Below are 24217 nucleotides of genomic sequence, written 5' to 3'. Positions count from 1 at the left end.
CAAAGAATATCAGTCCAGGCCTGGAACCAACGATCCATTTCTGGAACTAGACAATTATATGCAGTAGAGAGTTTGGAGAATATTGTTTGTGTTAAGACACAAATCAGTGTTATACTCAATCGATTTAAAGGGGAAGGAACCCTAGTTTGCGCAAAAACACTCCCCCCTCCCGTGTGTTGCCCACCCTCCCTCCTCCCCCCTGGCCTACCCGTCCCGCTGGGCAAATGCCCCTAACTTGTTATTTACCCTTCTGCGCAGGTCCAGTCCAGGGAGTTCACAGACGACATCTTCTTCCACGCCATCTTCTTCCTGCTTTGACCGGCGCATGCGCAGTAGGAGCAGTCAAAGCAGGAAGAAGATCGCGTGGAAGAAGATGTCATCTGTGAACTCCCTGGACTGGACCTGCGCAGAAGGGTAAGTAACAAGTTAGGGGCATTTGCCCAGCAGGACGGGTAGGCCAGGGGGGAGGAGGGAGGGTGGGCAACACACGGGAGGGGGGAGGGTTTTTGCGCCAACTAGGTTTCCTTCCCCTTTAAGGGATATAGAATATGATTGATTGCACTTTCCTTATAGCATAGTGAAATTTATATTTGGCAGTGTTAGATTGGGCCACAATTCTGTTTCTATTGCTTTATATGCAATTTGAATTTTTGCACAATGTTAAAATGTTACCATTTATAGAGATCTAGAGGACCAGGGTTGATCAAACGTGGCTGGTTTAAAGAGAATGGAAAACTGTAAAAGAGACCACTCTCCAATTTTACTAAAAAACTAGTAACGTTGCAAAAAAAATAGAGAGCACTCAAGTCCCAATTACTTTGCATTTCGCTGAACAGAAGGGTAGAATACAAAATACTATTTCATAAAGAAAGAGCGATCTCAAAAATTAGAGTATATTATGCAAATTCTGCTCAGTGATTGCTGGTGTGCCAAGATCTTACAGACTGATTGAAAAACGTTTAATATTTATGGCAAGAACAATAGCTTTCCAAGAACTTTATACAGTTATGTATTGTAAAGATTCCTATCTTTAAAGATTTGCTAAGAAATGTAAATAAGCAGGCAAAGAAAAGCCATCCTTTCTGGTGTTCTAGCCACTATTCTTTTGGACATTGCAGTTATACTAATATTTAGCATTGTAAATTCTTATTTAAAAGATAAGAAGATACTGCTGGAACCATTTTACCACAATAAATATTCCTTTTCCAAAAGCTTACATTTGTAAGCACACCACTCTATCAAGTTTCTTAAGATCGATGGAAGCGTAGAGCAGAAAAATCAATCCAAACATATGGAGGGCAACTCCTCAGACACATTCTCAGACAAAGCCAGCAACTCTGATAAACAGTTAAGGAATTATGAATTGTCACTCAGAGTAAGACAGAAAATGGAGAAGTCAAGTACTCAAATAATGAGGCAGAATAAAATGACTATAAACATTATAAAGGGGAGGCAGAACACAGCAAATAGCAGCACTCATCTGCTAGGGTGCACTAATTACTTCATTATCATCTGATTTTCTTTTTTTAAGACTGTTACAATAATTAAGTACACAAAGATAAAAAATGTTCTTATGAAACAAAGCAAATTTAGCGGCTTATTTTTGTTTGTTTTTTTAACAAGTGTCAACTGAAAAGTCTCAGATTGAATCTTTTCATCTTTTATAAATAAAATCTGCTACCGGGTAGAGTAAAGAACTTAGGGGGAAATTTACTAAAGGGCGAAGTGACTAACGCCAGGCGAAGTTGTGCTCTGGCAAACGAACGTAACTACGCTAATTCACTAAGATTAAGATATGACTGAACGTTACCTCTTGCGCCAGACTTGCCTTCGCCAGCTCAGACCAGGCGAAGTGCAATAGAGTAGATAGGACTTGGTCAAAAAATAGTTGAAATTTTTTCTTAGTCCCAAAAAACGCTGGCGTCTTTTACTTTTTACAGGGTGATAGGCTGAAAAATATTGTAAATTTTTTTTGGGGTAACCTCCTTCCCCCCCCTACATTTCCTAACACATGGCACCTAAACTATACAGTGGGCACATGTGTAGGGCAATATAACAACTCTAGTTTATTTTATTAAGGTTCCCTGGCCTTGCCTAGTGTAATGTAGTTGCTGCAAAATATACGTCCATTGTACTTTAACTTCACGCCATATGCTAATTAGGCATCGCTAGCGCAACTTTGAACTGCTTATCGTATTATCGCTGGCGCAACTTCGTAAGCGTTCGGTACACTGGACACAACTTTGGATTTTTGTAAATTAGCGTTGTCCTGGCGAATCTACGCCTGGCGAAGCGTTGCGATGTCAGCGAAGCCGGCGCAATTTCTGAGGTAAGTAAATTTGACCCTTATCGGTAAGTGGCACATCGCTGAATTTATGTAGTCCAAAAGACAACCACTGCAATCTAATATTAAGTAGAAATAATATTATAATCAATATGCCACAAATATCCATTAACGTGAGGATTGGTTAAAAGTTCAGTAACATTTTTGTTTGCGATAGGGATAATGATAATAAAAACTGGGACACAAAGTTGCCATTTAAACTTCTTACACTCCTGCATTCTTCTTTGGTTTGATCCAAATCAATAAATCCAATGATGCTTCACTGACATCGCAAAAAATATTTTTTTCTGTTTGTAGTTTTATATCAACTCCATTAGTTATTTTAAAAATGTATACAAATTGAAATGCTGCTGTTGCAGGTTGTACTTGTTTTATAGGCACTGCAGCTATATTATACATGGAATGTTCAGAAGGAGAACACAGGGACAGAATGTTAAATATAGTTATGTACATGTATCAATATGGTGAATATTTGAGAAAAAAAAAAACTTTTCAATGACTTTTGTTATAACATAGTGATAATTTTTATCAATTCCTGTCTTATACATGCACTGTATAAGACAGGTGTACCCCGTGGTACAAGTAGAAAGTTTCCAAGAGGCGTTTGAAGTAATAAATTGATGGAAGATAACTGAATATATAGACAATGAAGTTCTTAAGTACTACAGAATACTACATTATTAATTTAATTAAAAAATAAAGAGATGGTGCATGGTCTCACAGTTCAGGTTACACAGATTTAGACAAAGTTGTTCCTTTTTAGGGTAATGGCACAATGGGCTAGTTCAGGTGCTTTCAGCTTTTAAGTAGTTCTATGTGGAAGCAAAGTGAACGAAGCAGCCAGCCTAGTCTTGAAAATAAAATAACTGCCTATGATCATTTTGCCATTTGTTAGGTGACAGAAGCCTGGAAATGCAAACTGATCCATTTATAGACTAATGTCATCTCACAAGAGCAGACAAATAACTCAAGCAATTTACATTTAACTCTGTTGAGGGCTGCTATGGGAACTTTAGACATGTTTTGTGGCTTAAAACATCTGAAGCAACCCCATTTCTCCACTGGTTTATTTTAGCTTAAAATTTCCTGATGTTTCTCTTTAAACTGAAGGCTATTGCAGGTTCTAGCAGATTCAGGCAGTCATTTGGAGATGCCATGAGCAGTTCTGCACATTTTTCTATTGGCTAAATCATGCTAGAGAATGCCCCATGTGCTATAGCCCCTATAAATTGAAAAAGGCTAAAATCTGACTTTGGCTTTATCTAGTTGCAGCTCTATAGAAAAAACACTACAGCTTGCTACAAAAGTGGTGCTGCATTAATTCATTATATTAGAATTAAATCAAATTTCAGTATCGGACATGTATGGGCTTAATGAGATAAATGATTCCTGCTGTAAAATTCAATAGGTTAAAAGAACAACTATTCTTTTAACTTAGTTTACAGTAAAAGTCCAATCATTTTTGACAGAAGCATGTCCATAAAACGACAGACCACTTATTTTAATCAAATCAAAGAGCTCTACAATTATTTTCCTCATTGGCTAAAGAGGACACAGCTAGCTATACTCCCCCCATATATATCCTATCCTGGGGCATTGCCCTTCATAACAGTGCCACTTACTGGCTGAACCTAATATAACAGTACAGGTATGGGACCTGTTATCCAGAATGATCAGGACCTGGGGTTTTCCAGATAATGGATCTTTCCGTAATTTGGATCTTCATACATTAATTCTACTAGAAAATCATGCAAACATTAAATAAACACAATTGGCTGGTTTTGCTTCCAAGGAGGGTTACTTATATCTTAGTTTGCATCAAGTACAAGGTACTGTTTTATTATTAGAGAGAAAAAAGGAGATAATTTTTAAATAACAATCTGGAATATTTGGATAAAGTGGAGTCTATGGTAGATGGCCTTTCCACAATTCAGAGCATTCTGGAAAACGGGTTTCCGCATAATGGATCCCATACCTGTATTTACAATAAAACATTTTCCCACTCCTTTCAAGAAGGACAATCATGGAGAGTGTAAAAGGAAGAGGATTAGGTTTGGGATAACAAGAGTGCCTGCACAGGTGGAGTAATAGTAGATGAACCAGATCCTGCAACCATGTAAAAGTGGCATTTTTGTCAAACAGACATGGCATTGGGGGGAGGCCCTCTTTAGAATTTGGTCAGATTCAAATGCCTGGCTGAACAGAACCAGAAGCATTAAAGAAGGAAAGCTATGGAGGCATTTTATTGCCAATAGATTAGCTGCAATAATGCAAGCTAGAATGCAATTTTTATTCTATAGCATGTTTTACCATACCTGAGTAAAGAGCTCTAGAAGCTCTCAGTTTGTTTAGGATAGCAGCTGCCATATTCGCTTGGTGTGACATCACTTCCTGCCTGTCTTTCACTGAGCTCTGGGCTCAGATTACAGCAGGGTGGTCAGAAGGGAGGGGGTGAGGAGCAAACTGAGCATGCACAAGCCCTAGCCCTGGAGGTTTATGCTGAAAACAGGAAGTCTGATACAGAAGCCCATGTGTACACAATAGAAGGAAAGAAATGCAGTGATTCTTTTGAGAGGGGACTCAGAGCAGCACTACTTGAGGGTTTACTGGTGTATTTAGGTGGACCTTTCTGATAAGGCTTACTTCGTTTTAACCTTTCCTTCTTAACCTTCTTTTAGGTCACATGATTAAGAAAATCCCCTCAAAAATTCTCTCCTTTGCTCTCATTTGCATATGCTAATTAACTATACTAATTAACTATTTCAGGATTTGGCTGAATCCTTCACATACGATTCAGGATTTGAGTGTATCCCAAAAAAAGTGGTTTGGGCGTCTCTAAAATAAAATGAGCATTCAGGGCCGTCTTTACTGTTTGTTTTAGCTATTGGTCGTTTATGCATTCTTGGATGTTTACATACACACACACACCTATTTATTGTACAAGGCTGCAGAATATGTTGGCATTTCGTAAATATGCACTATTATCAATAAAAATATAGTGGTCATTAACTAATTCACAAATGAATCTAATTGAAGTAGTATACAGTGATAAAGAATGTGCTATGACCCTACAGCTCACCATGTCAAAAAACAGGTCCACATATTTGACAGAAAACTAAAAGCAAGATCTGAAATCACAGAAAACAATATAGTAAATATACACCCTTACCTAACTGACTCCTTTCTCCATTATTAAATATTTCCCCAACAGCTTTGATTATTATCTTAAACAAGAGAGAGCTACAGCAAATCATCTGACAGATGGACAGTAAAATCAGATGGACACAGAGGGCACATGCTGCACAGAATTTCTGTTTTAGCCCCCTACAGTGCACCCTTCCACCAAAGTGAAGACAAATTAACTTTGCAATTAGTTAGCACCATCACATCTGTCAACATGACTGCATCTGCATATTCTTATATAAGCATCCATTTGGGTTTTCAAAGAAAAATGAATAAATAAAGCAGCCCAAACGCATTCCATGAAGAAACCCTAAAAATAAAAAATCAGTTTTAAATATTTCAACGCCTTGTAAGCTGAACTCTCATTACTTATGGATTTATTTATCAAAGGTCGATTATACCTCGTATTAACTCACAACTAGAATGGTTTCTAATGGTTTCTAATAAAGGAAAACTATAAAATTAATACTTAAGCAACAGATAGTTTATTTTAAATTAAGTGGCCCTTTTTTACATGTCTGTGCTGCCTCAGAGATCACTGTAGTGCTCTATCCAGAAACCTTGCTGCTCGACTGGGTTCCAATATCCATACGTTAGAAAAATAGGATGGCACACACATTTGCAAACGTGCTTAAATTAAAGTGCTTTTATTGTGATCTCAAACACAACGTTTCGGAGGCACAACCTCAGGAACACTTGATAAAGGAGGTTGTGCCTCCGAAACGTTGTGTTTGAGATCACAATAAAAGCACTTTAATTTAAGCACATTTGCAAATGTGTGTGCCATCCTATTTTTCTAACGTATGACTCAGAGATCACCTGACCAGAAACAGGAAGAAGTGTGGAAGCAAAAGACAGAATTCGGTCTGTTAATTGGCTCATGTGCCCTAACATGTATGGCTTGCTTGGTTTGTTTGTGTGCACCATGAATCCTACGATCCCAGGGGGTGGCGCTTATTTTTTAAAATGGCAATTTTCTATTTATGATTACCCAATGGCACATACTACTAAAAAAGTATATTATTATGAAAGTGGTTGATTTGCATGAAGCAGGGTTTTAAACATGAGCAGTTATGCAATATATTTTTATACAGACCTACATTGTTCGGGGGTATAGTTTTCCTTTAAGTAAAAACTTGAGCAAGTTTGGCGTTAATGTTCTGAAAACTTGAATTGATGGAGTTTTCAGTGAAAAAAAACTCAAATCGCTCTAATTGATAGATTTTGTGAGCTAAACCCTTTGAAAAAAAACCTCTAACACCGAGAAGGTTATTAACATCTTCAAATGGTTCAAGGGACCTCTGCCATTGACTCCTACATGACCAACAGATTGTAGAGGGTGTATTTTCGGATTCAAGCTATTTCCAGGTTCGGGGTATAATAAATGTTTTTTTAAAAAAACACGAAACTGGTACTTGATGGTAACCAAGCTGCATGAATCCATATTGGGTTTATTTAAATTATTTTTAGCAGACTTAAGGAACAATAATCCAAATTACAGAAAGATCTGAAAACAGAAACCTCCCAAGCTATCTGGATAATAAATCTTATACCTGTACAACTCTTAACTTCTGTGAAAACCTGAAATTCAAATGTAAGAAAAGGGAAATGCATTTTCAGGAGATCTCTCAACCCTAGTGTAGATTTCCCACAGGTGCCATCACCCTAATGGCCATCCAGCTATATCTCCAACTTAAACTTCCCCATGCGGTTACAAACATTCATACCTATATCGAGCATTAAAGGAGAACTAAAACTTTACAAAAGAAGTAGGCTAGAAATGTTGTAAACCTTTAAATCGCTTGATCATGTTTTGGTGATTCACAACAGCTTCTTCCAAAATCATCTCAGGCTGGTCCATCTTCCACCTCCATTCAGTTCCTACAGGGTTGGTATGATGCCTGAAACACAAGCAAGAATGATAAACACATATCTTACATTGCACATTACCTTTGCAAATTGTGAAAAGATGCCAATCAAAGTTGCTGGCACTAGAAGGGTCAAGTCACTTGCAGACAAATTAACATAGCAAAAACATGCACACACACATTTACTGGATAGCTTACAAAAAGGGGTTTTGGTTTTTCAAAAAATATAACACTGAATGGTCTAACTGTGCCAAATAATAGACCTCAGATTCCATCAGAGGGGACTTAAATAGGATATAAAAGATTAATAGTCAAAGATTATGATATGGGCTGTCTTTAAACAGGCACAGAAAAAACTTTCCCATTTTATATGTAGTTCAACATCTGGAGGTTGCCTCTCCCTGCAGTCTTTTTGTTGAAAGCCCTATAACACCTCAGCAGAGTGAGGTGTACATACAACACACACCATTAAATGGCTTATGATCTGAATTATACATTAAACAGGTTTTGCTTCTCCCTTAACCAAAGTAAAAATAGTGTGCTGATCACAGAAAAAGGCAGCTATACCAAAAAGGAAGAAAATCTAATGCAATCATTTCAGCTTGTTTTTACATAATTGCAACTGATGAGGTTATTAAGAATAAATTGTATGCTACTGCATTCTGCAACAAAAAGACCTATTATTCTGAATGAGGTTTTGGCTCAATATCTAGGTATTTCATTGACAAACTGTATTGTTTTGGATCTATGCCATGCTTTAGAATGAAATGATGCTGATAGATGCGTTCTTAAAACAAAGAGGCATTGTTCCTTTTGCTTTAGCAATTACTAGAATAATCAGTGTCCCCTGCAACTGAACTGTCAGCGCTCTTATAACATCCCTGTATGCCTTTATGGCCAATTATCCATAGCAGTATTTTGCTTACCCCTTAATACCTGAATACTTAGTTTTAGCAGGCATTCAGTTCCCTCTCATAGTCCTATAACTGGATTAAGCTCTGAAGCGGTTATATGGGGCTATAGAATTTCAATGTCCATTTGCAATCAGCATTCAGACTACTGCAAACCTGTTTTATCACATGTAATTATATAGTTGTAATTCAGTTATTATTACTGTTCATATATTTTAAACCCTCTCTACAAACTAACACATAATACAATTTTGGAGACAGGTATCCGGTATCTATTATACTACCTACAGCACTGTATGGTAAACATGCTCTTAATACAACTAAAAAGGAAAAAAATCTCAGTGGCAGATTGTTGTCAGATCAGGCCCCAAACCATTACCCTTACCTGCCCATTGCTCCCTTTCTATCCCACATGCTTGCTCACCTGCCTGTCTGTTTGCAGCAATCAGTGAATGGTGTCATTTAATAAAACTTTATTATTATTAACATGTATTTATATAGCGCCAACATATTGCGTAGCACTGTAAAGTAAATGTGATTATACAACTAAATCACATGAATTCTATACATAGAACATATGGAGTTACATACATCACAAGCAATACCGGTACAAAAGGAGAGGAAGGCCCTATGCAAAAGAGCATACACTCTAAAGGGAAGGGAGTAATACACGGTGTGGGAGTGGGCAAGATCAAATTAAGTGGGTGAGAAATGTGGCACTGTATGTGATGTTGCATTTGGTAGTTAAGCAGAGTGAGGGTAGGCTTCTCGAAAGAAGTGCGTTTTAAGAGATTTCTTGAAAGCAGAAAATTTGGGAAAAAGTCAGACAGAGAGTTCCAGAGGAGGGGCGCAGCCCTTGCAAAGTCTTGAATGCGAGCATGTGAGGAGGTAATGAGAGAAGAGTTGAGTAGCAGGTCAGTAGAGGAGCGTAGTAAGCGGTTGGGTGAGTATATAGAGATGAGTTCAGAGATGTAGGATGGGGCAGAGTTATGAAGTGCTTTGAATGTCAGGGTCATTAATTTGAATTTGATTCTGAAAGGTAGCGGAAGCTAGTGCAGGGATTGACAGAATGGCGAGGCAGAGGATGAGCGGTTGCTGAGGTGTATGGGCCACGCAGCAGTGTTCATTATGGACTGGAGAGGTGACAGTCTCTAGAGGGGAAGGTCAATTAAAAGAGAGTTACAGTAGTCTAGACGTGAAATGACAAGAGTGAATGAGAATTTTGGCAGCATCTTGGGTGATAAATGATCGTATTTTGGATATGTTCCTCAGGTGGAAGTGACATGATTTAATAAGTGACTGTATATAAGGAGTGAATGACAGGGCAGAATCTAGGAAAACCCCAAGGCACCGGGCCTGGGGAGAGGGGGTGATAGTGGAACTGTTAGCTATGATGGATACTTCCAGGATGTTACTGGTGTTAGTAGGAGGAAAGAGAACCATTTCAGTTTTAGAGAGGTTTAATTTAAGGTAGCGTTGCGACATCCAGGTAGAGATAGCGGACAGGCAGGAGGAGACGCGAGTTAGGAGTTCTGGGTTGAGATCAGGAGATGAGAGATAGATCTGAGTATCGTCAGCATAGAGGTGGTAGTGGAAACCGTACGAGTTTATTAATTTGCCGAGGGAGGAAGTATAGAGGGAGAATAGTAATGGTCCCAGGACAGAGCCTTGAGGAACCCCAACAGAAAGAGGTAGGGGAGAAGATGCTACTCCGTTGTAGGAGACACTGAAGGAACGATTGGTGATGTAAGAAGAGAACCAGGACAGGGCTGTGTCACGAAGGCCAAGCGAATGTAGGGACTGGAGGAGGAGAGGGTGATCTACAGTGTCAAATGCAGCTGAGAGATCAAGCAGTATTATTAGTGAGAAATGATTGTTGGTTGGTTAGAAGGTCATTAGTTAGTCGAGTCAGGGCAGTTTCAGTGGAGTGTTATGGCTTAAAATCAGATTGTAGGGGGTCCAGCAGGTTACTGTCAGAGAGGAATGAGGTCAGTCGGATGTAGACTAGGTGCTCAAGTAGTTTAGAGATGAAAGGTAGCAGAGAAATAGGTCGGAGGTTGTCAAGATTGGAGGGATCAAGAGAGGGTTTTTTCAGAATGGGGGTGACAAGAGCATGTTTTAGTTGAGAAGGAAACAGTCCAGTTGAGAGCGAAAGATTAAATATGTGAGTTAAAGGGGAAGGAAACCTAGTCGGCGCAAACCCCCCACCCCCCCTCCCGTTTGTTGCCCACCCTCCCTCCTCCCCCCTGGCCTACCCGTCCCGCTGGGCAAATGCCCCTAACTTGTTACTTACCCTTCTGCGCAGGTCCAGTCCAGGGAGTTCACAGACGACATCTTCATCCACGCGACAAATTTAAAAAAGATCAAATCAGATCAAATGTGTGTGTCTTAAAAAGTTTGGGTGAAGTTACCCTTTAAACCCTTAAGAGAGGCCAGGGAGGGGCTGTAGTGTTAAGATTTCAATCATGCAATATCCTATTTGGCCAAAGCAGATTCCATCACCCGAATTTCCTACTCATAAAATTATACTTTTTCAGATGCGTATCAATAAATTAACTGCTTCCCACATGGATCCTTAGCAGCAATCTATCAATAGATTAAAACAGAGGTGCATCGCCCATAGTGTAAAAAAAACCTTTTATTATTTAAAATTCTTAAAAGTAATACACTTACACTGTGCTTTAAAAAATCACTTCTCAGTCCCAACGTTTAAGCGGTTTTAAGAGGCAGAGTGCTCAGAGAAACACAAAGTAAGTTTAAGTGAATTTATCTTTGGGGTTTAAATAATAAGCTGCTAAACCCAGAAGGCTGATTGTGTTTAGCTTGTGTTTTGTGGGTAATATGTTAATTTATGAGCTGTATGTGTGTGAGGTTATAGCTATAGGCAGTATAAAGAGAAAGACGAAGGTGTCGTAGATTGTTCATGTCATAAAATAGGACTTTTCCTAGACTTATATTAATCAAGGATACTGTAGTGTTTTTATAGCTTCTCCAAGAAGTATAAGGACAAACAGGTGACATTTTACAATGGTTCATAATATTATATAAAAGATGTACACCTCCAGCAGAAGACACATTTATTAGCACATGCAAGGCTTGGCGTTGTTTCCATGCAACGATGACTTTCAATGCCATAGAATGTATGTTTGTAGCAGCCTCCTCTTCAACGCAGCATAGACTGAGAAAATAAGAGAGAACATAAAACTGTATACAAGATGAATTCATCCTCTACCACATGCAGTTTATGTGGAATAGATTTTTTATACACTGATGTTATAACTAAAAATCTGTAGCAACACAATGGCAGACACTCAGAAGTGAGTTTGGGTAACAAAAAGGGATTTGTAAAAAAGGGAATTGCAATTACAAATAATTTTAAAAACACTAACAATTTTGCTTACAACTGCATTCATAAAATATTTTATAATGCTAGAAATGTCTTGGGTGGAGATTCCTTTAAATTGGTTTCCTATTCTGCCCTTCTGCTGGCAAAGAAATAATAGCTACCGGTCTCTGTGGCCATGGCAACAAGAATGGTTAGGTTAACATTAAAACAATGAAAACAAATCAGTTGCTCTGAACATTTCCTTTCACTACACAAAAAAAAAACCACTTGGATGGAGACCGCCTTGAATTAGGTATTTCTTGCATAAAAAAACAAAAAATGTATTCAGCTAAACTTAAAGGAGAACTAAACCCGAAAAAGTTAAAAAAAAAACCCTACCCACCTACCCTACATAACCCCTCCCCCCAGCCCAAGTGTTACCCCAGGCAAATGCCCCTAATGTTTTACTTACTCCTCGGTGCAGATTCAGGCATCGGAGTTCACTGGCGCCATCTTCAGCTGCATCGGTAATCTTTGTAATGAGACTGGCAATTGCTCTAACTGCGCATGAGCCGCCACGCCGGTCTCATTCTGGAGATTTCCGAGGAGTAGAAGGCGGTGCCTGTGAACTCCTGAATCTGCTCCGAGGGGTAAATAAAACGTTAGGGGCATTTGCCCGGGGTAACACTTAGGCTGGGAGGAGGGGGTCTATTTAGGGCAGGGGGTAGGGTTTTTAACTTTAGGGTTAAATTCTCCTTTAATCAGGGTGTTCTTTGAGCAATTTTGCCATTTATAACTATAATTCTCAATGTGTGAGATATTTTGCATTTTTTTTTATATTGCTAATAGCAGGCTTTTGCCAAAAACGACAGCAACCCTAGGTTTAACAGAATACAGGTTTAGGATAGGTGCATAGACTCTAAAATGATCAAACTACTATATCTCTGAAACAAATTAAATTACATACCGTATATACTCGAGTATAAGCCGACCCGAGTATAAGCCGAAGTACCTAATTTTACCTACGAAAACTGGGAAAACTTATTGACTCTAGTATAAGCCTAGACACAACTACAGCCCTGTCTCCCAGCCGCGCACATTCTGCCAAAGCGACCCCCCCAGCGATCAACCGGACTTCTTTGCAAAGTTGATGGTGACAGAGATTTGCCAAACGGATTACTGTGTGCATTGTCCCACTGTCCCACTACCATGTGCAGAGGGTGCTGTTTAATATTGCCATCACTGTTAATCTTTCGTATAACCAACAGAGGGCGCTGTGTGATATTGCAGTCACTGTTATTCTTTCATATAACCAACAGAGGGCGCTGTGTGATATTGCAATCACTGTTAATCTTTCATGTAACCAACAGAGGGCACTGTGTGATATTGCAGTCACTGTTATTATTCCATATAACCAACAGATGGCGCTGTGTGATATTGCAGTCACTGTTATTCTTTCATATAACCAACAGAGGGTGCTGTGTGATATTGCAGTCACTGTTATTCTTTCATATAACCAACAGAGGGCGCACTGTTATTCTTTCATATAACCAACAGAGGGTGCTGTGTGATATTGCAGTCACTGTTATTCTTTAATATAACCAACAGAGGGCGCACTGTTATTCTTTCATACAACCAACAGATGGCGCTGTGTGATATTGCAGTCACTGTTAATCTTTCATATAACCAACAGAGGGCGCACTGTTATTCTTTCATACAACCAACAGATGGCGCTGTCTGATATTGCAGTCAGTTATTCTTTCATATAACCAACAGATGGCGCTGTGTTATATTGCAGTCACTGTTAATCTTTCATATAACCAACAGAAGGCGCACTGTTATTCTTTCATATAACCAACAGAGGGCATTGTGGGATATTGCAGTCTCTCCCCAAGTGTACTGTTGGTATAGGAATGATTAAAAGTGACTGCAATCTCAGCTACTCGGGTTGGGTACCGCTGACCCGAGTATAAGCCGAGGCAGACTTTTTCAGCACATTTTGGGGGGTGTATATCCCCTTTAAGTTCGAAACTATATGGCCAGTACCAAAAACAGCTGTACTTCTGCAAAAAAAAACAGAACAGTCATAATCGATACAATAGGTACTACATAGCAAAGGCTCTGCCATCATTTTGAAAGCCAAGAGAAAAAAATTGGAGGGCACACCGCCTCAAAGTAAAACCCACTGTTTATTAGAACTGTTAAAAAACAGGCGGCTGCTGTGTAATGGATGCCTAAGGCATTTCGGGAACACCCCTTAATTATAGGCAGTTCACCTTTAAGTTATCATTAGTATGTTAGAGGATTTCCTATTCTTATCAACTGTTTAACTGGCCTTAAAGGAAAACTATACCCCCCAAACAATGTAGGTCTCTATTAAAAGATACTGAGTAAAACAGCTCATGTGTAAAACCCTTCTTCATGAACCATTATCATAATAATATACTTTTTTAGTAGTATGTGCCATTGGGTAATCATAAATAGAAAATTGCCATTTTAAAAAATAAGGGCCGTCCCCAGAGATCGTAAGATTCACTGTGCACACATACAAACCACGTGTAAGGTCACATGAGCCAATTAACAGACAGAGTTCTGCCTTTTGCTTCCTCACTTCTTCCTGTTACAGTTAGAGTTGAAGTATTTCTGGTCAGGTGATCTCTGAGGCAGCACAGATAGAGTCACGAAATGGTGGTTCAAGACAAGAGAAGTAAAAGGGCAATATTTATGTAAATATAATCTACAGTCTGGTCAATTCCCTATGGGACCAGACTGTAAATTATAACCTTATAAACAGCGCGTTCTGGCGTCAGAACGCGCCGTTTATAACTTAATGCGTCAGCAGTGGTCACTGCCGCACGCTACCTGCAGCTTATCTTCCTGCCTGTCTGCCTCACTTGTCACTTCCCCACGTCCTCTCTCTCTCTCCCTCTGCTGTTTCCATTGTCAGTGTCTCTCTCACTCTTCTGTCCCCCCCCCCTCAAAAATGACATATGCTGCAGCCCGTGAGCTTAACTCTTACAAAACAGCAACATCCCTTAGTTACATACCTTGTGCTTGTAAGGGCGGGGCAATTATGGATATTTACAGGCAGGTAACCAATGGCTAATCACGTGGGTGTGGCTTTCGAGCAGCTGGAAAAGATCAATTGGTGGATGCCTGTACTGAGGTAAAGTCTTCTAAGTGTTATTATACAAAACAAGTAGATTGCTGTGTGTAGTGATGCATTACAACATGTGCCCCTAAACTGTGTGGCTCATGCGACATGATTTCTGGGGCATATAAACCTTGGATGCAGCTGGGTATAATGTCCCATGTTTTCTTATATCTGTAAGCCTGTTAGTTCATAATTGAATGAGCATTAGATATTGACTAATAGTACAGCAACAGGAACTTGCTTTTAGCAGAAAAGGGCTGCAGTAGTTGTTGCTGAACTTCAATTTTCACCACATGGGATTTTCTTTCTATTCTTAAGCGTATACCTATATTGCAATACTAGTCAAAATGTACCAGAAACAAGTAAACATCAGAAAAACAGAACAAGCATAAAGAATCCAAAGCCTGAAGTCAATGGGCCCTGCTCTTAACGGCCTACCCAGTTCCAGTCAGACTGAGCTCCCCATGCACCTCCTTTATGGAAGCTGCCACTACATTCTGGAAAACTCTGTTGTAGAAGGACAGATGAGAAGAAAAATTAGTGTAGGGTAACTTTTATTTTGTACAACAGCTGTTTTCCCTCATGAGGTAAACAAATCTTTTCCTCTGAGGGATGCCACTTTTGTTCAGCCACTGAAACTGAAGACTGAGACACCAGCAAAATAGACTAGTTGGCATTATGTAAAAAGCAAACACATAAATCTTCAGGAAGTAAAAACTGAACTCAGAAACTTTAGATTATAATGAATAATGTACCCCCTACTTTAAATTTATAAAGATATTAATAGTCACCTCGGAGTTATGTGACCTGTATAAAAGCACTCGGCCTGCGGCCTCGTGCTTTTATATGGTCACATAACTCCTCGGTAACATATCTTTATAAATTACAGTAGGGGGTACATTATCCACTATATATATTCCAGTTTGGTAAGATTCTTTAATATGTCATTCAATTTGATATAAACTATCTGTTGCTTAAGTATTCATTTTGGGGTTATAGTTTTCCTTTAATTATCTATAGTTTTAATTATTTCCCACCTTTCCCACCTTCTATTTCCAGCTTGCAGCTTAAAATGCTATAGGTTGTTATTCGCTACTGACCCCTGGATCCAAAAAATTATTGGCCTGCGAGGCAACAATTAATTGTTATTTGTATTACTTATGTTTCTCTACAGGCCCTTTTTATTTATATTCCAGTTAGTCATTCAAACCACTGCCTGATCACTACCACAAATTGGACCCTAGTAAACAGATGACAGCTGCTGAAATTCCAAACTGAAGTGCTGCTAAAAATAAATAAATAAAAATTAATTAATTAAAAGACCACAATTAATAAAGAAACTACATTCATTCAAATAACTGAAATGTAAAATACAAAATATACCTTTGTCCATCGGCACAGTTTAACACCAGAGTGGCTTCCAATCAGTCTGTAGCCTGAAAGTATACAAAGTTTAGGTCTAAATTGTAATCAATTTATTAAGTACTCTACACAACAGTGACGATTTTACACAGCTATAAAACACTTATGAGAGTTTACAAAACAATACAGAGAGCATACAAAGGCATGCACTTATGTTTTTTTAGACATACTAAATGAACCCCTCTATTCTACTATCTTTTGAACACACATCAAGCACACAAGAAAACACAGCATGTTGCGTCTTTAACAGCACAATGAAATGCAAATCCAATCAAATGCAGCTCTGAACCATTACAACAACATCAGAATATAATAAATTAGCTAATGTGTTTAGGTACACTCAAACCTGCATCAAACACATAAAAAAAAACTCCTGTGTAAAACCTTAAAAATATTTTATTTTATGCACAAAAATTTTACTGATTTGGAAAGTTTCAAGTCTCTCAAACATGTCATCCCAGATATGTATAGTTTTATGGAGATTTCTGACTTCTATAGATCAAAATCTCCTAGCAGTAAATTACCAAATTTGCAAAGCACTACAGCAGACTAAGAATACTTTAGATTACAAAGCCAAAAATACTGGAACAGTAAATTTATCCCAGAAAACCAGTTCTTGAAAACCAAGTCTTTTTACTACTAATTAACAAACACCAAAGCTTTTCTGAACAGTATTTATAAAAGTGTATGAAAATTCTGAAAAATTCACCTCAAAACTTTCCCTTTGCAAGTTTGTATTTCCCACAAAGCATTAGGTACCAAGAAAAACATCCTAAATATCAATGCCAAGGGCCCACTGAACAGTTTTACGTCCATTGTGTATAGTATTACCAAAGTATCTGGCACTTAGAGACTCCAAAATAAAGAGATAACATCCAATAAAACCACTAAAACTAATGCTTTTCTCACGGCTAATCAGCCGTCAGAATCACAGTCCGATTTTTTGGCATTGGCCAAATAATTTTAATTTTTACAGACAGAAACAAGTGTACAACACCTTCACAGAGCTGAAAATACAATAAAATGGCTACAAACAGCGCAGTTTCTGACAAAGGAGCCGCCTAGGGTTGCCAACTTTATGTCTGGCTGAGACCGGACGGGGGTCGGATCTGTGACATCAGCGGGCGTGTCCGCGCCGTCAGTGGGCGGGGCTATGACGTGACGATCAGCGATTGGCCGATCACCGTGCCAATCAAGGGAATCCCGCCCAGTTTTCCTTATTTGGAAAACCGGGCAGGAAGTATAGACCCGGGCAGCCCCTCAAAATACCAGGCTGTCCGGGTCAAAACCGGACAGGTGGCAACCCTAGAGCCGCCTGAGATGGCACCTGCAATGCCGCCCCCCGTCGCCGACTTACCTCTCGGGAAGGGAGGCAGGAACACTATTGCAGAGAATGCAATTGCGCTCTCTCGCAATAGTACAGCTGAATTTCCGGTTTATAAACCAGAAATTCGGCTCTTAAAGGTGCAGGAACGGCTTTTTGCCGCCCCTGGAATCCTCTATGGCGCTGCCGCCTGAGGCGAGAGGCTCAGATCGCCTCATTGGCGGAGCGCCCCTGTCTACAAATGCAATAATATGGCTAGAAATTGTAATATAATCATCAAGATTATACAACATACAAAAGGCATTGCACAGTGGGCACAGTGGTGTGAATTATACGCCATTCGCAATGGCAATAAAACAGTTTTTCCAGTCACAAAACTGTGTGTGTATGTTTAAGTGTGTGTATAATTTGTGTGCACATGGTAAAATGTGTGTTGTGTGCAAGTATGTGTGAGTGCTGTGAATGTGTGGAACCCCCAATCCCCCAAAAATGTGTGTGTGTGTATGTAAGAAGAGAAGGACGAGATCAGGCAGGATTGGGTCAGGGGTGGCACTGGGGAGGTCCAGAAGTAGAGGCAACATCAGACACGTAGATTTCACATGCCTGCTGCAGCACATTCTGTGGCACTTCAGAACTTTTATCCACAGAACATAGATTCAACGTTCTGTGGCACGTCATGAATTTTATCCAGGGAACGTAGATTCTACATTCTGTGGCACTTACACTTTCCCATTGAAAATCCAGAAAGCAAAATCAAATTTGTTGTTACGAATACATTACCCTTTCAAAAATATATCCCTATTGGGTTGAGGCTTTTTTTTTTTAGTACACAGCATAAAAATACTGTTAAAAATGCAGAATTCAGAAGTCAGTAAAAAAAAGTTCTAATATTTTAAATGATACTTTTTCAGTGGAGCAACTATAAGTTTAAGAACATGATGTGTTCAACAATTCCCTCTGGCCACAGAGCAGCTGCTCTGTAAGAACGTGATTGATGTTGAATCATTTAAATCACATAAGCAGGTGATTTCTACAGAAAAAAACAGTGACAGTTAAAAGAGAAGAATTAAATCTAAAAGGAGAAATTAACCAAAGATTTGATTATAATGTAATCATCTCAACATGACAAAAAGCTGTTCTACAGCACTTCTGTATAATTAAACCCCTACTGTAAACAACCAAAATGTGGAGTTTAGTTGCTAATCCAATGTTATTTAAAAAACAAAAAAGTTTTCAAAAGACTGTATAAAGCATATTATTTTATGACCAGAAGGGTCAAAGATCTCTTCTGAAAATAACAGAAGAACATGCTAAAACAAGCACTAAAACACTGTCCTGAAAAACATGGACATCTTTACATGCAGTGCAGTTTTCGGTGTGGCAGATGGAGCAGCGTTCTAACAATGTTAGCTGGGAGTATCTGTCTTTTGAGCAGACTTATTAAATGAATGGGAAAACATAAAAATGTTCATTTGGAACACGATTTGCGAATCCCATTTATTATTTCTAATTCAACTTCTGTATAGTTACACTTGGCTCCACTTGGACCTTCTTGCTTTTTCTTCTGAATTGAGCGCAGTTGTGTCTATCAACACAAGGGAACCCTGGGCCTACCACCTTCTATCACCACCAAAAGAATAGAATGCAAGTCACTCTCCCCACTAGGTGTATATGATGTTAACAGGACTTATAAAATTTAGTTCATTTTAAAGCATCATAGCTGTTGTGGTAGAGGGAACTCCCCTTGGTGACCTCAATGACATTGGAATTCTGGGGGTGGGAAAACACTGCATTTTATGGGAAAAAAAAACATGGCAATGGATTTGTAGTCATATATGACCTCCTACATCTTATAAATCAAGTAATTTTTCAAACACACACCAAAATACACCCTGATGCAATTTATACTGTATTTGGTAAAAAAAAAAAAAAAACTAAAACAGCAGAAAAAACAATGATTACATATTTGAAATCAATTCAGCCTAAAGGTCATATTCCAGTGTGCATTTTAATGCAAAGAGGTCTTCCATTACACATTCTCAGGTAAAGGCCATTGAACAAAAGTGCATTGCTTCTGAATCTGACTAGGGAACTGAAAACATTTAATTTTCTGATGGCAACAGTGAATTCACTTCAGGAAATACATCCAGCAGCAACGTCTCCGCAGGACACTGTTAATCTTCCTTATATTCTAAATCGAAGATATGCCACTACTGTATACACGAGAGAATCCTATACTTTTATCAGAATGAACTTCCAGTAAATTATACTGGCAAATGTTATAAATAAATCCTCATAAATCTGCCTATTCATACTTTTCATGGCAGTGCGGGCTTCCATGCTGATGATGGGCCACATCAGCATCAGGGGTTCAGGCTCCTGAAGTGAAGGTCAGTGTATAATATTTTATCCATTAATAATTTTCAGCTTTGCCATTATACTAGTGGCAATTTTGTGTATATTGTGTTTTGGTATAGTATAGGCATTTACATAATTGTAGTAAGCTTGGTCATATATAATGATTGCTTCCCTTGACTGTGTCACCACCATATTAATAATATTTGAGTTTTATGTTGCATTTTAGGTGTCCTTTTATATTCCATCCACAGAAATCTCAGCCACTGATTATTCATATGATATAGTTTAAAATTGTGATACTACATCTATGTTATATTCAAATGTGTCTAGTATACAGTCTTGTGTAACATCTGAGTTCTATGGTGCACATTTGAGTTACCCATTTTAATGAAATTTTTATTCTAAATTTTCTATTCAGTGCTCTTGATTACGGTTTATGATTGGTGTCTCACTGTGATGTCATCCACTTGCATGTGTTGTGGGGAGTGTCACTCTGAGATGGTCACTTACATGTTAATTTAGTTGCAGTTTAGCCAAACATTGCATCTAAGTGATTTGTTTGTTGCAGAAAAGGAAAATAGTGGTGGGATTATCCAAAATCTCAAAACAAAAATTAATAAAGATCAAAAATTTAGGACATGAAAAGAGAGGTCTAATGTATTTTATGCCTCTTGGGGCACTTACCCATATGAGTAACATCAACAGGCACAAAACACATTAGGCCCCTCGTTTCCTGTTCTAATGATTAGTTTTTTATCTTTATTAATTTTTGTTTTGATTTTTTGGGGAATCCCACAACTATTTTTCTTTTCCGTTACTGACATGCACCCTCGGACTGGGGTGGTCACTGAGATTTCTCTCGACTTCACTTCATTTATATGAATTATGAAGGAGATGCCATTAATTTACTTTACCATTTTTCTGTTTGCAGGTTTTAAGCACTGCCCATTCTCTATTTGTTTATTGGACACTAGCATTTTAACAAAGGCAGGGGATCCAGCCAAAACGTTAAAGGAAAACTATACACCCAACACAATGTAGGTCTCTATTAAAAGATACTAAGTACAACAGCTCATGTGTAAAACCCTGCTTCTTGTAAATGAACAATTATCATAATAATATACTTTTTTAGTAGTATGTGCCATTGGGTAATCATAAATAGAAAATTGCCATTTTAAAAAATAAGGGCCACCCCCTGAGATCGTAAGATTCACTGTGTACACATACAAACCACATGTAAGGTCACATGAGCCAATTAACAGACAGAGTTCTGTCTTTTGCTTCCTCACTTCTTCCTGTTACAGTTAGTATTGTAGTATTTCTGGTCAGGTGATCTCTGAAGCAGCACAGATAGAGTGACGAAATGGTGGTTCAAGGCAAGAGATGTAAAAGGGCAATATTTATGTAAATATATATTCCAGTTTGGTAAGATTCTTTAATATGTCATTCAATTTGATATAAACTATCTGTTGCTTAAGTATTCATTTTGGGGGTATAGTTTTCCTTTAAGTTTCCTCTCAAATACATTCTACAGTGGTATTTATCTATAGACCAACATGGGCTGCATCCAGGCAAGCTTGTTAACTTAATATTGACTTCTTAGATAAATATAAGTAAATATTGCCCTTTTAGATCTTTTACTTTGAGCTACCATTTTGTGGTGGTCTGTGTGCTGCCTCTCAGATAACCTGACATAAAGCAGCTCTCACTGTAACAAAGAACTGTGGAAGTAAAAAATAGAGCTTACACCATTTTTTCATAGCATGCATGTGTGCACAGTGAATCATATGAGCCTTAGTACTTAGGGGGTTATTAATCAAAGTCCGAATTCATCTCAATATTTTCTGCTACAAACTCCAATCAAATCCGCTCTGGATTTTTACGCTTATTATAACATTTTCCCGAAAATTTGCTTTGCAGGAAAAAAATCATATTTTCACAATTTTTTTGGACTTTTTCATCTGATTTTCAAGATTTTTTCGTAATTTTCACCCGAAAACTCCAGGGGAATTGCCTGAAACCCAGCGCACATCAAAAAATCATTGGGACTTCTCCCATTGACTTATATGCAACCTCGACAGGTCTGAGATGCCAGATATTAGGATTCAGATTTTTCATCCTCTGGGTTTAATAAATTCTGAAAAATTCGGGATTTTTTAAAAGTCTGGATTTTATAAAAAGTCTGGATTTTATAAAAAAAAATCTCGAATTGTTCGTGATTTTTGCATTTGAAGTTTGGCAAATAACCCCCTTAGTGTCAGTTTTTCCAATCAGTATTACCCAATACTATACTATACTATATTAAATGAAGATCACTTATCTGTGACCCAGTGGGATAATCAAGCCATTTTAAACCTGAATAAGCAATACTTAACCAATTATGGTATTATATATTATCATATATTTATTTTTGATGTTAGATTTAGGTGATGAAAATTCTACTTAAGACATATTTAGAACAATTAAGTTCCTTCTGTGTGATAAAAAAAAAATGGGGGATATTAATTATATTTATTTTCCAATTTAACAATAATGTATATATATATATATATATATATATATATATATATATATATATATATATTTGCAGTAATTTATACAGCAGAGATTTCATCCCATTCTAGTAAATGTGCAGCTTTTAATGGCCGAGGGTGTGTATTCTAGCTTACATTTAAATGGTCAGATGCTACAAGCGTTAAGAAAATTGTGCAGACAAAACAACAATCTAATCAAGTGGGGAACCGATACCTTTGTTCAGTAAACAGAGCATTAGGCTGTTACTGTAATGCATAACAGAACACTTATGTCACGAACAGATAATGTATGTCCTTGCCATTCTTACTATACCTTGTTTAGTAAGAGCCTCCTGGAGAGCAGGAGTAATCATTTCTCTTGGTTCTTCCTTCTCTTTGGCTTCATCACCTTGTAAAGATTTCCCCAGATGTCCAGGTTCTAAATGACTAAAATGAAGACAAAAAGGCTTTTCCCAAATTGTTGTGTTTTTTTCAATAAGTATTCCTTTCCTTTCATGATACATACCGTATGAATGAGCTACCATTTTTAGTCTAGGCTTGTGAATTACAATTATTGCGACAATAAGGCTCTAGTCTTGCTCCAGATGTCCAGGTTCTTCATTAGAGTCATGCTCTCTCTGTTTAGGATAAAGAATTGAAGGGGGAACTAAAATGAAGACAAAAAGGCTTTTCCCAAATTGTTGTGTTTTTTTCAATAAGTATTCCTTTCCTTTCATGATACATACCTTATGAATGAGCTACCATTTTTAGTCTAGGCTTGTGAATTACAATTATTGCCACAATAAGGCTCTAGTCTTGCTCCAGTGCTTGAGCAACTGACATAATATCAAGCATAAACTGTGAAACACAGAAAATGTACCCACGATCATTGCAAATCTCTAAAAATATATACTGCATAAAAAAAAATATTTACTGACATGTATGCCAATTTGATAACTTTTGTTGATATATTATGCATTAGGCTATAAATGATCTTTTTCTAAATGATCTTTTTTCTTAAGTTTAAAAATAGTTTTCCTTTAAGGTAAAAAAAAAAAAACACGAAAATTGTAGTGTTTCAACAACCCAGCAATTTTTTGCTATGAGGGAGCTGAAAGGGGATTACTGTGATTGTGCCTCATTCTGTCACACATGTGTCCCTCAAAAATACAGCTGATCTTTTTTGAGTGATAGGAGTTCGTGACTAGACAGGATAAGGTGCAATCACAGCAATTTTCAGTCACTTTGTATGGAGCCTCCATGTGACACAGTTATATGTGTATATATTAGGGATGCACCGAATCCAGGATTCGGTTCGGGATTCGGGACCTAGTGTTTTCCAGATAATGGATCTTTCTGTAATTTGGATCTTTATACCTTAAGTCTACTATAAAATCGTGTAAACTATATATAACCCCAATAAGATGGTTTTGCTTCAAATTAGGATTCATTATAGTTAGTTATATCTTAGTTTGGATCAAGTACAAGGTAGTTTTATAATTTATTATGATTAAAAATTTGGATTATTTGGATAAAATGGAGACTATGGGAGAAGGGTTTTCCGTAATTTTGAGCTTTCTGGATTAACCAATCACATATCTGTATTGGAAATCAAACTGTTCAGAAGTCCCCTGGTATTCATTTTCAGAAGATCTGGAAGATAAGATGCTGTGAAATACCAGCTTTGATGCAATTTTCAGAAAACTATAATATTCTGCGTATAAAATGGTTACTGTGGGTTTTTAATACTGACCATGTGTATCTTGGCAGTGATCTAGAGATGCCTACAATTCAAACATTTATTTATATATGACA

At 37.9% G+C, this 24217-nt stretch overlaps 1 pseudogene; it reads right to left on the bottom strand.

Moving 5' to 3' along the window:
* LOC108708340 overlaps positions 1-24217 on the bottom strand; it is a 100536-nt pseudogene that overhangs the window by 62236 nt on the left and 14083 nt on the right.

Source organism: Xenopus laevis, chromosome 2L (genome assembly GCF_017654675.1).
Source record: "Xenopus laevis strain J_2021 chromosome 2L, Xenopus_laevis_v10.1, whole genome shotgun sequence".
Lineage (NCBI taxonomy): Eukaryota > Metazoa > Chordata > Amphibia > Anura > Pipidae > Xenopus > Xenopus laevis.
This window is presented reverse-complemented; position numbering and strand designations above follow the sequence as displayed.